Raw genomic sequence first — 15,641 nt, forward strand, 5'->3', positions numbered from 1 at the left:
TGAGAAGGAAAAGAACGGAGAAATGAAGACTGAATGCTTGCGGGATTGGTCTGAATAGCCTGTCTCTCTCTCTCTCTCTCTCTCTCTCTCTCTCTCTCTCTCTCTCTCTCTCTCTCTCTCTCTCTGCAGAGGGCGTGCGGATTTCATGTATCCTACGTCCCTGATTCTGTCTGTCTGTCTGTCTCTCTCTCTCTCTCTCTCTCTCTCTCTCTGTAAAGAGATCAATGCAGATTTAATGTAATTCTGTCATCTAGTTCACCATAATGGTGACTGTCATTGCTCTCTCTCTCTCTCTCTCTCTCTCTCTCTCTCTCTCTCTCTCTCTCTCTCCATGCAAATATACATTTATATATTCTTATATTTTTGCCATTTAAACCTCTTTGATCGCCGCTTCTCTCTCTCTCTCTCTCTCTCTCTCTCTCTCTCTCTCTCTCTCTCTCTCTCTCTCTCTCTCTCATGTACCATACCAGTTCCCTCCTCGACCGTCGTCAATATGAAACTCTTATTTATTTTTGTATTTATTTTTGTTCCTCTCCTAAGATAACAGCACTTGAGGCGCCGGCTGGTAATCTGCCTTCATTCTGAACTCGCGAAGCTTGATAAAGGAGAACCCGTTGATTTATTGTAATCTTTATTTTTTTAGGGGTCTCCCTGATAAAATGTACTGCAAGTGGGCTTAGGCACCTTCTCCAGTGTTGTTCTTGTGGGTGCAGTGTGAAGATCATCTCTGATAAGGTACCTGTACCTGATTTTTGGCTGTTTGGAATTGGCCATCATCATGTATTGCAGTTTCCCCAGTGGTGTTTTGTGCAGTGCAGCTGTGAATTTCAGTTCCTTCTCTGGTGTTCTTGTGGTTGCAGTGGGAAGGTCGTCTCTGATAAGGTATCTGCACCTGATTTTTGGCTGTTTGGAACTGGCCACTATCAGGTATTGCAGTTTTCCCAGTGGTGTTTTATGCAGTTCAGCTGTGAATTTCAGTTCCTTCTCTAGTGTTTTTGTTGTTGCAGTGTGAAGAACATATCTGATTAGGTATACCTGACTTTTGGCAGTTTTGTACTGGCCACCTTCAGGTAGCGCATTTTCCCCAGTGGTGTTTTATGCAGTTCATTTGTGAATCTCAGTTCCTTCTGCAGTGTTGTTGCGGTTGCAGTGTGTAGATCATCTCTGATAAGATATACCTGATTTTTGACTGTTTGTAACTGGACACATTCGGTAGTGCATTTTTCCCAGTGATATTTTATGCAGTTCAGCTGTGGTTTCCCGTCTTTTATCTAGTGTTTTTTCTCTGCAGTGTGAAAATACTCTCCGATTAGAGATGTACCTGACTTTTGCAGTTTGCTGTGGCCATCTTTGGAAATTTCATTACCCCAGTGGTGTCTGATGTAGTATAGCTCCGAACTAAATTTCATTTTTCCAGTGGTGTCTGATGCATTGTAGCCCCAAATTACAATTTCTTTTGCAGTGTCTGACTGCATTGTGAAGCTCATCTACAGATATACATGGCTTTTCATGTATTGCAGCGTCCATATTGAAGTAGTTCCCCTTTTCCAGAGGTTCTGACGTGATTCAGTTGGAATTCAGTTCTGAGTTACTGACAGCCAGACTTTGTACGTTGAAATCCTATAGTATTTTTATCCATGCGGAAATGAGATTCACTACTGACAATCCATTCTGAATTTTTGATACTAGTTTTAACTAACGTTCAGCTTGAAGAGTACTTTTAGTTTTCTGTAAAACAAAACTGTTGAGATGGCTTTGTCTTTCTGTCCGCCCTCATATCTTAAAAACTACTGAGGCTAGAGGGCTGCAAATTGATATGTTGATCATCAACCCTCCATTCATCAAACATACCAAATTCCAGCCCTCTAGCCTCAGTAGTTTTTATTATATTTAATGTTAAAGTTAGCCATGATCGTGCGCCTGGCATCGGTATAGGTGCCAACAACACAGGCCACTACCGGCCCGTGGCTGAAAGTTTCATGGGCCGCGGCTGAGATTTTCATAAAGCATTATACGCTGTACAGAAAACTCGATTGCGCCAAAGAAATTTCATCGCATTTTTTACTTGTTTGTTATCAAATCACAATATTGATACATATTCAGGTATTTCACGAAGTAAGGACTGTACGCGGCCCAAGGCCAGCTTAATCTGATAACTTTCGACTTCATCACGAGTTCCCAACATGACTTGTTGCGGAGTTTACATTATGTATGTACCTTGCACACCATGGGCAGTAGTGCTCGATGGAACCATTAATTTAATTCAGATTAGTTTTATGTCGTCTCTGACGCTAATTTAGATCAATGGGCTTCAATATTCATATTAATAATATTCTTATTAATGAAGATATAACTCGCATGTCAGTATTGGATCATTTTGATAGTCATTATTCCGTAAATTAGGTTTCATGGTCATTATGGGACATTAATGGCGTTTATAATGAAAGAATCATTGTGAAAAATCCCGAAATTCAGACTTGTTTTGATACTGAAATGATTTTTACCATTTTGTAATCCTTTCACGTGGCACTAGCAGAAAAGGCCTTTAAATTGCAGAGCGAGTATTTAGAAAAATAAATTCCCGTGTGATGAAAGAAAAATAGAGAGAGAGAAATAAAAGAATAAATAGCAACATTGATCATCGTAACGCCGTTCAATTTTCAGTTATTAATTTCTTGCAAGTGGACTCCATATTGTTTGGAAGGTTGAATTTCAAGTCAGTGAGCCCCATTAGGCCTGTTCCATATGAATAGGGTTCGTCTTCTGAATAATAATAATAATAATATAATAATATTATTATTATTATTATTATTATTATTATTATTATTATTATTATTATTATTATTATGGAACAAGCCCACGAGGCTATTAAATGCAAGCTTCCTAAGAATATGGTGGTCATATAATAATAATAATAATAATAATAATAATAATAATAATAATAATAATAATAATAATAATAATAATAATAATGTTATTTAAGAACAGTTACCTCCGGCGAAGCCTGTGAGAATGTGGCAATGATATTCAGTGTTGTTAATGCTTCAATTTACAACACCGGTTGTTGAATACTTCAGTTGCCAACACCAGCTGTTAAATGCCTCAATTTCCAACACCAGTTACTAAATTCTTTCAGTTTACAACACCGGTTGTCAAATGCCTCAATTTACAACACCAGTTGTCAAATGCCTCAATTTACAACACCAGTTGTCAAATGCTTCAATTTACAACAACAGTTGTTAAATGCTTCAATTTCCAACACCAGTTGTTAAATGCCTCAATTTACAACAACAGTTGTTAAACGCCTCAATTTCCAACATCAGTTGTTAAATGCCTCAATTTACAACACCAGTTGCTAAATGCTTCAATTTACAACACCAGTTGTTAAATGCCTCAATTTACAACAACAGTTGTTAAACGCCTCAATTTACAACACCAGTTGTTAAATGCTTCAATTTACAACACCAGTTGTAAATTAACACCATTACAAATTAACGCCAAACATAACAGCGAACCGCATTAACAGCTGTACCGATAAACAGCGAAGCGGAATTCCGTTACGGAATGCAATACCATTAGATGATTTGCGTATTTTAAAATCCCCTTCCAACAGGACGAACAAATAAGCTACGCAACGAGTGCGTGTTCCAGCTTTCCCTCAGTTCTGATAGGATTAGGCAAGTGGCATCGCACGGGCATTGTTCCACTCGTCAAATACTCGCCGGGGTATTAGGCTTGGCACTACGGTCATGGAATTATCTTCTTTTTCTAATAGTGATTTCTTTTTGTGTTTCCCATTACCTTCCGTTACTTCTTTCGAATGAACGCCATAATTTTATTTGGAAGATTCTTGAATTTCGAGTCAGTGGCCCCTTTGGTGGGCTTGTTCCGTATGGATAGGGTTCATCTTCTGAATAATAATAATAATAATAATAATAATAATAATAATAATAATAATAATAATAATAATAATAATAATAATAATAGTTCTCTTTTCTGTAAATCCTATTATCTTCTGTAACTTATTTCAAAAAAACACCATAATATTCTTTGGAAGCTTGAATTTCAAGTCAGTGGCCCCTTTGGTGGGCTTGTTTCATATGAATAGGGTTCATCTTCTGAATAATAATAATAATAATAATAATAATAATAATAATAATAATAATAATAATAATAATAACAATAACAGTTCTCCTCTTTCTGTAATTCCTACCATCTTCTGTAACTTATTGCTAATGAACACCATAATATTCTTAGGAAACCTCTTAAATGTCAAGTCAGTGGCCCCTTTGGTGGGCTTGTTTCATATGAATAGGGTTCATCTTCTGAATAATAATAATAATAATAATAATAATAATAATAATATGTAATAATAATAATAATAATAATAATAATAATAATAATAATAATAATAGTTCTAACGTATTTCATTACCTTGTGTAACTTATTTCAGATGAACACCATAATATTCTGTGGAAACTTGAATTTCAAGTCAGTGGCCCCTTCGGTGGGCTTGTTCCATATGAATAGATTTCACCTTCTGAATCAATAATAATCCGCGTTATTTGAGTTCATGTCGACTTGACTTCGATCAAAGATAGCTCGGAAAAAGAGGTGCAGTTGGTATTATCTGACCTCTGTGCAACCTGACTTCCCATAACATTTTGACCTCACTGTGGTAGAGACATCATCCATTCGTCAGCAGTGTCTGTCTGTCTCAGTCCTTTCACGGCTTCTCTTGAACACTGCGAGGACGCTTTTTAGTGCTTTTTTGTTTCTTGGTGTTGGTTTGCTTTGGCACGCTGTTGTTGCACCTTTTGTTTACTGTTGTTGTTACATTCAGGTGGTCTGGTGTTAGACGGGATTTTGTTAGTGTTGAATATTCCATTCGTTTTACTGTTATTCTTTTGTGTGTTGGCTAATGCTCAACCTGGTTTGCAAACAAGGTATTTGTTTTCACCTCTTGCAATTGAGAGTTGCTGAGGAGCCTTTGTTGCTCGTTGCTCTTGTGCAATATTTTGCTCGTTGTTGTAAGAAGGTCTAAAACCGTACAGCAGCAGTGTTCCAAGGTCACGTCTCGTTTGTTTATCGTACACGAACGCGCTTGGTACCTGTTCGTTTGTGTTACGTTTTCTAGTAGTTCTTTGACTGTCGCACGTATACACACACACACACACACACACACACACACACATATATATATATATATCTTATTTGCTTTTAACTGCTGAATCTGAGAAACGTTTACCGTATCATCAGTCCCAATTAACACGTACAGAAACCTCATCAATATGTCATCATTTCAGTTGCTGACTGCCCTAGCAATGTCAGTTAGCGCCACTACGCTGACTTTTCGCCTCTGGAAGTGCAAAGGATCGCCTAGAGGAGGGTTGTGGATCCCTTGGTGGGGAGTAATTGCCGCCTGAATGGCAGGTTTCACTCCAACTTTGAGGCCAAACTCGGCCGTTCTCTAACTCCTGCGGTGATTGCAGGTCCACATTTTGTAGTCTTGTAGATAAAAAGCTATATGTATATATCTAAATATTTAATCAGCAATAAGCTATTTCCCCCGATACTTAGTTACCTAGAGAAACAAGACAGGGCTACTTGCTACTAGGCTCACCCTCTAATTAGGAGTGACCTCTAAATCAAGGATGAATCTCGTGCATAAAACTTCCACTACACACAATCACTGACACAGTGATCTGAATCATTATTTTCGCCGTTGCAGAAGAGTTTTGAAGACTCTAAAAGCGCGAGTATCGATGCTTTTCGACTTTACTCTGGCTTCAGATTCAAGGATTAAGTCTTCAAGTTTGTAAATCACGTGGAAGACCTTCATGCTCTCTCTCTCTCTCTCTCTCTCTCTCTCTCTCTCTCTCTCTCTCTCTCTCTCAGGTGCCTTGGGGTATGTGTGCTGCAAATTCATGAATCCGTGAGTTATTGAATAATCTGTACATGTCAAATACTTCTCTCTCTCTCTCTCTCTCTCTCTCTCTCTCTCTCTCTCTCTCTCTCTCTCTCTCTCTCTCTCTATATATATATATATATATATATATATATATATGTATACATATAGTATATATATATATATATATATATATATATATATATATATATTATATATATATTATATTATATATATATTTATTGTGTGTGTGTGATCTATAAAGCTACATACAACAGGACTAAATACAAAGTAACCATTATTTCCCCGTTTGCCCAAAACTCGCTCAATCCCTGTTTTAAGTAACGGAGTCAATAATTCCTTGATGCGTTACGTGACAAAACCATTTACTGAAAGAAAAAGCAAAGAAGAAGAAGAAGAACGCTGCTTATGGACGTATAAATACAAATGTTCCATGGAAGCCATATTTAGTTTCACCCAAGAATCTTCAGAGAGAAGTGCTCGTCGGCTTTGTAACGCCATTGTAACTAGTGTATGTGTGTGTGTGTGTCTGTAACGTAATGTGATGATATTGTCTTATCGTTGCTGTTACTTTTAGTAACCTTTATTGATGCGGGAGTTAAGGATTTTTTTTATAATTTGTCATGTTTAGAAACAATCATGTCAGTATTTTTTTTTTTTTTTTTGCCTATGGAATATTTTACAGTGCTGTATTGTTTCCCTACGGAATACTTTACAGTGCAGTATTTTCATTTGCCTATGGAATACTTTACAGTGCAGTATTTTCTTTCCCCTACGGAATATTTTACAGTGCAGTATTTCCGTCCCCCTATGGAATACTTTACAGTGCAGTATTTTATTTCCAAACGGAATACTTTACAGTGCAGTATTTCCGTCCCCCTATGGAATACTTTACAGTGCAGTATTGTTGTTTCCCTAAGGAATACTGTACAGTGCAGTATTTCCGTTCGTCCTACGGAATATTTTACAGTGCAGTATTTTCCTTCCCCCATAGAATACTTTACAGTGCAGTATTGTCTTTCCCTTACGAAATACTTTACAGTGCAGTATTGACTTTCCCTTACGAAATACTGTACAGTGCAGTATTTGTTCCCCTAAGGAATACTTTACAGTGCGGTATTCTCGTTTCCCTACGGAATACTTTACAGTGCGGTATTCTCGCCCCCCTACGGAATACTCTACAGTGACCTATGGTGACTGCTAACAGAGGTGTCGCATACTTTCTGAATCAGGTCAAGCACATCGAGGTGTCATTTACACCATTTTTGTCTTCCCCGTTCAGTAAATAAAAATAAACATTCAGTAAATATGAATAAATATTCTTGCTGCTAAGAGTTTGAATTGAATGTTTGTTCTTCGTTTCTGGAATTGTATGTTGAATAACATCTTTGTTCAGCACATTGTTCATTCAGGAATGTTTTGTTAATAATAATAATAATAATAATAATAATAATAATAATAATAATAATAATAATAATAATAATAATGATAGTTCAGGTACAATTAATGTTAGATGAAATTATTATTATTATTATTATTATTATTATTATTATTATTATTATTATTATTATTATTATTATTATTATTATTATTATTCTCCTTCTTTTCACTCTTCACTACGGTCTTTCGACTGTGCTTGACCTTGCTAAGCAAGTTCACGGCCTTTCTACTTGTTCTGTAATAATAATAATAATAATAATAAATATATATATAATATATATATATATATATATATATATATATATATTTCTATATATATGTATGTATGTGTACATATAAATGCATGCATATATTTAAACATATATCTATCTCTCTGTATGTATATATAAAACATATGTATACTGTTTATTATTATTATTATTATTATTATTATTATTATTATTATTATTATTATTATTATTATTATTAAGAAGAAGAAGACAATTTTTCTGTTGTTAACATATTTATTTCTTATACTTTTTGTGATTGCACCTCTTCCACTTGCCACATCTTATGCTATTGGATTTCATATACAGAGAGAGAGAGAGAGAGAGAGAGAGAGAGAGAGAGAGAGAGACTAATATGTAACACTTTCATCATCTTAACAATAGATGTTTCTTTATTAAAGTGACACGAGAGAGAGAGAGAGATTAATATGTAACTCTTTCATTATATTAACAATAGATTTTCCTTCATTAAAATGACAGGGAGAGAGAGAGAGAGAGAGAGAGAGAGAGGGAGAGAGAGAGAGAGAGAGAATCTTAATTAATTTAATTTGTGAGCAAATGCGTCCGGTCTATTGGAAACCCGTCGCTTTTTTTTATATTTAAAATTCGTCGACGTCGAGAGTAAGAAAAAAGGTTATGTCTGGTGCGGATGACTTTTGAGTCTGTCTGTACCCACGTGTATTTTTTTGGTATGTTTCACAGGTTGAAGATGTTCGTGTATTTGTGTTTATTTATATTCATTGTTCTTCATTTTTGTATGTTATTTTATATATAGTTTTATTATATATACAGTATATATGTATAAATGTATATTATATATATTAATGTGAATTATGTGTACGTAATTATATACAGATATATACAGGTGTATATATATTTATATGAATTATATTTACCTAATTATATAGAGATATAGGTATATATTTATGTACTGTATGTATATATACATATATATGTGTATATATATGTATATATATGTATATATATATATATATATATATATGTATTATGAGAGAAGAGAGATATGAAACATTATATATAATATATATATATATATATATATATATATATATATATATATATATATATATATATATAATATATATATATATATATATATATATATATATATATATATATATATATATGTGTGTGTGTGTGTGTGTGTGTGTGTGTGTATAAAGCTTTCGTTTTACACCTGAGAGTTCTGTCTCACCTGAGTATGATGACTCATTTGCTCTGAACTTCGTTTTATGACTCAACATCTGAGAGAGAGAGAGAGAGAGAGAGAGAGAGAGAGTCAGCTTATCAAAAACGAAGGCATTTCCGTCATAACAAATGATGAAGCATTTCTCTTTCATTGGTTATCTCTCTCTCTCTCTCTCTCTCTCTCTCTCTCTCTCTCTCTCTCTCTCTGTGTGTGTGTGTGTTGCCCCATAAATTATGTTATGTTTATTCCGGAGTCCAAGTTAAACCACCTCTCTCTCTCTCTCTCTCTCTCTCTCTCTCTCTCTCTCTCTCTCTCTCTCTCTCTCTCTCTCTCTCTCTCACTACTTGTTTTATTTATCCCGCAGTCATAAGTAAACAAACTATTTTTTATTCTGCTAATGAAGGTTGTGTTCAATTAGCTACACTCGCCATAATGAATATACTGCATTTCCCAGCATAATATTTACGTCCTTTCTCAACGTAGCATTGCATTTCTGTACAATTTGCAACATTTGCTCTCCCTAGTAAAACATTGCACCTCGTTCCCCTTCATTGCATTGCTTGAATAATTTATTTCACTTGAAAATAGAACTAGGGTTTTTCAGAAGACCGTTTTTTGCCACGGCTTTTGTGAGTTTCTGAACGGAGCTGTAGTTTATTTCTCAACATTGCATTTCCTAACGTGATACTGCAGTTCAGAAGCCTGCATTGCATTTCTTAACACCTCGTGTATTATATGACACAGCATGCATTGCGTTCTCAAGCATTCCATTAGGCAAAACAGGTATTGCATAGCTATATTGTGTGTGAATATTATATACGAGTATAGTATATAAATACATGTATATGTATATATATATATATATATATATATATATATATATATATATATATATATATATATATATATATATATATATATTCCCTGAGGCTCTTGTGCAATTGGAACTTGCAAATGTTGAAGCGAAGATGCAATTCTCCTTGTATTTTGGTAATTTACTTAACGTTTTTATCAATTTATTTATCAATTTGTTAATTTATTTATTTTATTTTCTAATAAGTGATCTCATCTTTCTGCATTTCGTATTACCTTCTGTTACTTCTTTAAAATGAACACGTTATTCGTTGGAAGCTTGAATAATAATGAAATATTATGTGTATTATAAGTATATATATATGTGTGTGTGTGTGTATACATGTATAATTCAAATCGGAGGTTTAAATGAAGTGTGTTGCCAGTTCCAGATAATTCCTATCGAACTGATTACGGAGACAGAGCAAGATAACTCCAAGATTAAATCGTGAGAAGAATGTCATCTGATTGAGCACAGGCAGTATTTTCTTGAGAGAGAGAGAGAGAGAGAGAGAGAGAGAGAGAGAGAGAAAGCGATTGTGGGAGAGATGGAGTGAGAAATGTGAGTTTCAGAAAGTTTGCGAGACATTGTACATGTGCGGCCGTGTGCATTTGAGAGAGAGAGAGAGAGAGAGAGAGAGAGAGGAAAAACTGGGTAGTGCTGACTAAAAAATGATTGAGTATGCGAGTGTGAGGAAATAGAGTAAATGTATGAATGAGCAAAGAGAGAGAGAGAGAGAGAGAGAGAGAGAGAGAGAGAGAGACAGTGTCAACGGTAAAATAGGCAATGTTCAGACCTTCCTCAAAGGAATGTAGGTATCCTGGTTAGCCAAAGGTTCACCTTCTCCAAGGCTAATTTGAGATTGCCTTGTGTCGGTGTGAGGAACCGTCATTGTGTGCGTGTGTTTTTGTGTGTGTATGTGTGTGTATGTGTTTGTGTGTGTTTTGTGCTCCTTGACCAGTTACAGGGACTGTTCTGTGTCGTATTTACAGTAATTGCAAGCAAGGTGAAAGAATGCTTTTAGGTGCTTTTTATGGTTCGTTTAAAAAAATAGTTTTATATATGTGTGCATGTATGTTATTCTAAAATATATACACAAAATCATTATATAATATATATATGTATATATAAGGCTATGTATATATATATATATATATATATGTATATATATATATATATATATATATATATATATATATATATATATATATATATATATATATATATACATATACACACTGTATATATTGTTTGTGTGAACAGTATTTATACACTGTAATATTGTATATTACAAGATATTTCATCGAAATTAGAGTATAACACTTATTGATGCTTATTCTTCATAACATTGTCATTGTTCAAAAATACTCAATGGTAGCATGAATCTTGAAATGAAGAAACAAATCCAAAGTTATGTACACTGCCCTAAAATGGAAAACTGCAGTATCAGCAAAATTTTCTAAATTGAGATATGCCACCTATTGGGCTCGTGAAACACTAATACACAACTTACTGCAGCTTCAGAATGATTCTTCAGAGCTTTATTTAGGGGGTCCCATTTGCAGTATATGCAAAATCAGTAGTAAGACAAGGGAAAAACTGCAGTATCTACCAATTTTCTCAGTTTTGAATTTTTGCAGTCTTCCATTTTAGGACAGTATAAGTACATATATTTAAAGATAAAAAAAAATCTGTACAGAAAGCTTTGGGGAAACTGTTCGATTCCCCTTTTCAATCTGGTGCTGTGATGTAAAAAATAAAAAAAAAAATACTACCCAATTGAACATGAAAGGGCCCCAAACAAGCCTTGTTGTTTATCAGCTCAGGAACCGGTCGTCAGACATAGATCAGGCAATGCCGTCGTTTTCAGATGAACTGCGATTATTAAACTTCCCCCCCAAAAAAAAAATGTTTTAGCTTAATGGCTGTGAGTAGCAAGGTAGTAATTTAATCTCTGCATCGAATGGTTAATAATTCACTGGGCACTCTGCCGCGTTAATTACTGGTCATTAGGATTAAAGTCATTAACTCTTTTTTCATTAGAGAGCTCTCCCATCTAGTTAATGCTTTGGTTTTTGTTTATTGTTGACGCACAGAGCAAATCAAGGGTTCCATCGAGAATACTTCTCAAGGTGTGCGAGCAACTTGGCATCCTCTGATAACAAGGACCTTATTCATATAAATCAGTGGTTCTCAATCTTTTTCAGTGATGGCACCCTAACTAATGTCATCATGGCCGTGGCAACCCTTCTTCACCATCCCGCGATATCGCATGAATTAACTTCGTATTTAATGAATGAAATTATTATCCATACTCAAACCACAGTCAGCTCACCGTACTTTCAGAAATATACTGTACAAACAAAGAGCATATCAGAAGAATCAGATAAACATAATTAGAGTAGACACACTGATAATAATTATATGAAGACTTCTGAAAACCTTTTTTTTTTTTTTTTTTAATTTTCATTGAGATGATCTAGACTAGACAAAATTCATGAAAAACTTGCGGCACCCCTAGGCACTGTTTGTGGCACCACGGCACCCATTTTGGGAATCACTGATTATAAACATTGGCCAGGTAAACAAGTTTTCTGCTGGGCTTCGTCCTTGAAGACTTGTGATACTCTTGAGAGAATAAGATGACCAAAGCAGTTCCGAAAGAGTCATAGATAATTAACAGAATATGCTGGGTTTTATTTCAAGAGCAAACGCTTAGTGGGGAAAACCTGCCCTTAGTTTATGGGGAGACAAATAAATAAGAAAAAATCTCCTGATGGAATGATAGCAGGGTACCTCCTCTCTCTCTCTCTCTCTCTCTCTCTCTCTCTCTCTCTCTCTCTCTCTCTCTCTCTCTCTTTCTAAGAGGAATAGAGTCATGTAGTACACTCTTGATTATTTTCTGTATTTTAAAGCGTAGGACATTAAACCCTCCCCCTTTCTTTTAAGAGGAATAGACCTCTCTCTCTATTTTCTCGTCTAAACCTCTCTCTCTCTCTCTCTCTCTCTCTCTCTCTCTCTCTCAGAGGAAAAGTCATTTGGTACACACTTGATGATTTTCTGTATTTTTAAAGCATAGGACATTAAACCTCCCCTTCTCTCTCTCTCTCTCTCTCTCTCTCTCTCTCTCTCTCTCTCTCTCTCTCTCTCTCTCTCTCTCTCTGTGCACAGTGCGTTCATTGTCATAATGGTGTAATCTGTAAAGAAACAAGAAAGTAAAACTGAAAAAAGAGAGAGAGAGAAAAACAACAGTAAAATCAGAGGACTGTAGTGAAACAGCCGAGAGTCTTTTTTGTGTATTGACTTTTTGTAATAGGCTGTTTCTTCAGCTGCTCTGGGCTTCGAACAAAAGACTCATTGAAGAACAGTGGTCTTTTTTTTTTTCTTGTTATCCGTTGGTTCAGTTTTTTTTTTTTTTTGTTGCCATTCGTTTTTCAGACTTGCTGTTGGTAGTGGTGTTTTTTCTATGCGATTTTTGTTATTGTTTATTCTTTGTTGTTTAGGATTTCTTTTAGTTATTGTTATTATTATTATTATTATTATTATTATTATTATTATTATTATTATTATTATTATTATTAATTATTATTTCCAGGTATTGTTATTGTGGACAGATATATATATATACATAATGTGTATATATATATATAATGTTTATGTGAATATATGTATATATATATATATATATATATATATATATATATATATATATATATCTCTCTATATATATAACTGCAAATATCAATTAACATCAGATTCCTCCATCTTGGGAGAGGAACCAGCACAAGGGGAATCATAATTCATAAGTGCATCTGGCCCGAACAGGATTCGAACCATATATTGCGTGTCTGTGTTGATACGTTCAGTAAGTAAGTAATTACCGTCTAGATAACACCAATCTGTATTTGAGAACTCTCCGCGGAGCTTAAGGAAACCTCTCTCTCTCTCTCTCTCTCTCTCTCTCTCTCTCTCTCTCAGTCCCTCTCTCTTCCTCTCCTGTAAATGTTCTTCCCACCTGCTAAATGTTCTCAACCATCTCTCTCTCTCTCTCTCTCTCTCTCTCTCTCTCTCTCTCTCCCAGAGCCGTAAAGCATTCAAGGGTATTTTCTTGTATGTACCCCTAACGCAAAACTTCTTATCTCTCTCTCTCTCTCTCTCTCTCTCTCTCTCTCTCTCTCTCTCTCTCTCTCTCTCTCTCTCATGTCTAATAATCCCTCCTACGTGCTTGTTCCCCTTCCGTCTCTCCCACAACTTCTGAAAATGTAAAAAAGGAAAGGAAAATGGAAGGGGGAAGGAGATAGAGGCAGTGATTATTTTTACGCCGCGAAGAGCGGTGCGTTCGCGTCACATTATGTAATATTTAGAGGTTTCCCCTTTTTTATACGTTTAGCGTAGGTTGCTGCGGGTAGTTACTATGTATATAATGTACATATACGTATGTATATTATATATGTAAATCTATGTATAATCACTATACATTGTAGTGTTTTATGTATAGTGAGTATTATGTACATATATATATATATATATATATATATATATATATATATATATATATATATATATATATATTAATCTATGTATGATACTATACATTGTAGTGTTTTATGTATAGTGAGTATTATATATAGATGAATATATATAATTATATATATGTGTATAATATATATATATATATATATATATATATATATATATATATATATATATATATGTATATATATGTATAATTATTCCTGTATAGTGCACATTCCTGTTCTCACTCATCACATGTCTGTGTCCTTGTTTGTGTAAGTACACATGCCTAATGGTGTTATTTACACATCACATAACGATTTTACAAACAACGAGCAGCAAACACTCGAAAGAAATTAAGTAAAATTTCCCACAAAAAAAATATAAAAATATTAAAAACAGATAAAATATAAAAAATATAAAAAACAGATAAAATATAAAAAATATTAAAAACAGATAAAATATAAAAAAATATTAAAAATAGATAATGGTCAATTTCTCCGTACGTATTTGAGCTCTCTTTCACCATCGCCTCTGTTTGTTTACACTGGGAAATTCGTGAGTGCTAGAGCGACCCAAGGTCTAGTCAGCGACTTTCGGAAATACACCCAAGGCGAATTCCGTTTCAGCCACTGGCTCACTTTTCTCACCGACTGGGTGTTTTTTTTTTTTCCCTCAGCGACTGGGTTTTTTTTTTCAGCGACTGGGTATTTTTTTCTGATCAAGTGGGCTACCTTTTTTCTCAGCGACTGGGTAGTTTTTTTTCAGCGACTGGTAACCCCCGCCCGCCCCCAGCGACTGGGTATCCTTTTTCAGCGACTGGTTATTTTTTTGGCGACAGGGAACTCTCGCCCCCTCAGCGACTGTTTTTTTTTCCCTTCGGCGACTGGGAACTTTTTTTTTTTTTTTTTTTTTTTTTTTTTTTTTTTTTTTTTTTTTTTTTCAGCGACTTTTTTCGGCGACTGGGAACTATTTTTTCCCTCAGCGACCGGGTGTCCTTTTCAACGACTCGGTGGGTATCGTTTCTGGCGACTGGCTATCATTTTCGCTGACTGGGTACGCTGTCGGCGAATAGTAGGTCTCCTCCTCACTTACCGAGGGGACATTTCTTCAGCGACTAAGCCTCGTCGCCAACGACTGGAGCTGTTACGCAGTCAGAGCGACTTCGGCTTCACGTTGCTGCTTCAAATCCTTTCTCTTCTGTCATTTCATTTTCCGGCGTTTGTCTTGCTTTGAATTTTCTACGTATTTTCTCGTTTTTACATATTTACTCATTTTGTACGTTAATATCTGATTATTTCTTAGTTCCCACATTTACTTTATTTCTTCTAATGTCCTCCTAAGTCTGTTTTTGTTTGTATTTTCTCATTTTTATTTACATAATTACTCATTTGTGTACATTAATATCTAATTGTTTCTCATTTCTCA

The 15,641-nt window shown here is 34.9% G+C and overlaps 1 protein-coding gene across 2 annotated transcripts in view; it reads left to right on the forward strand.

Annotated features, from left to right (window-relative positions):
- The first annotated feature begins 691 nt into the window (after positions 1 to 691).
- LOC136854940 (transforming acidic coiled-coil-containing protein 3-like) overlaps positions 692 to 15,641 on the forward strand; it is a 245,539-nt gene continuing 230,589 nt past the window's right edge. For both annotated transcript variants that reach the window (XM_067131497.1, XM_067131526.1), the window contains exon 1: positions 692 to 735. The gene's annotated coding sequence lies outside the window, so the exon portion shown is untranslated. The remainder of the gene's footprint in view (positions 736 to 15,641) is intronic.

This window comes from Macrobrachium rosenbergii, chromosome 30 (genome assembly GCF_040412425.1).
Source record: "Macrobrachium rosenbergii isolate ZJJX-2024 chromosome 30, ASM4041242v1, whole genome shotgun sequence".
Lineage (NCBI taxonomy): Eukaryota > Metazoa > Arthropoda > Malacostraca > Decapoda > Palaemonidae > Macrobrachium > Macrobrachium rosenbergii.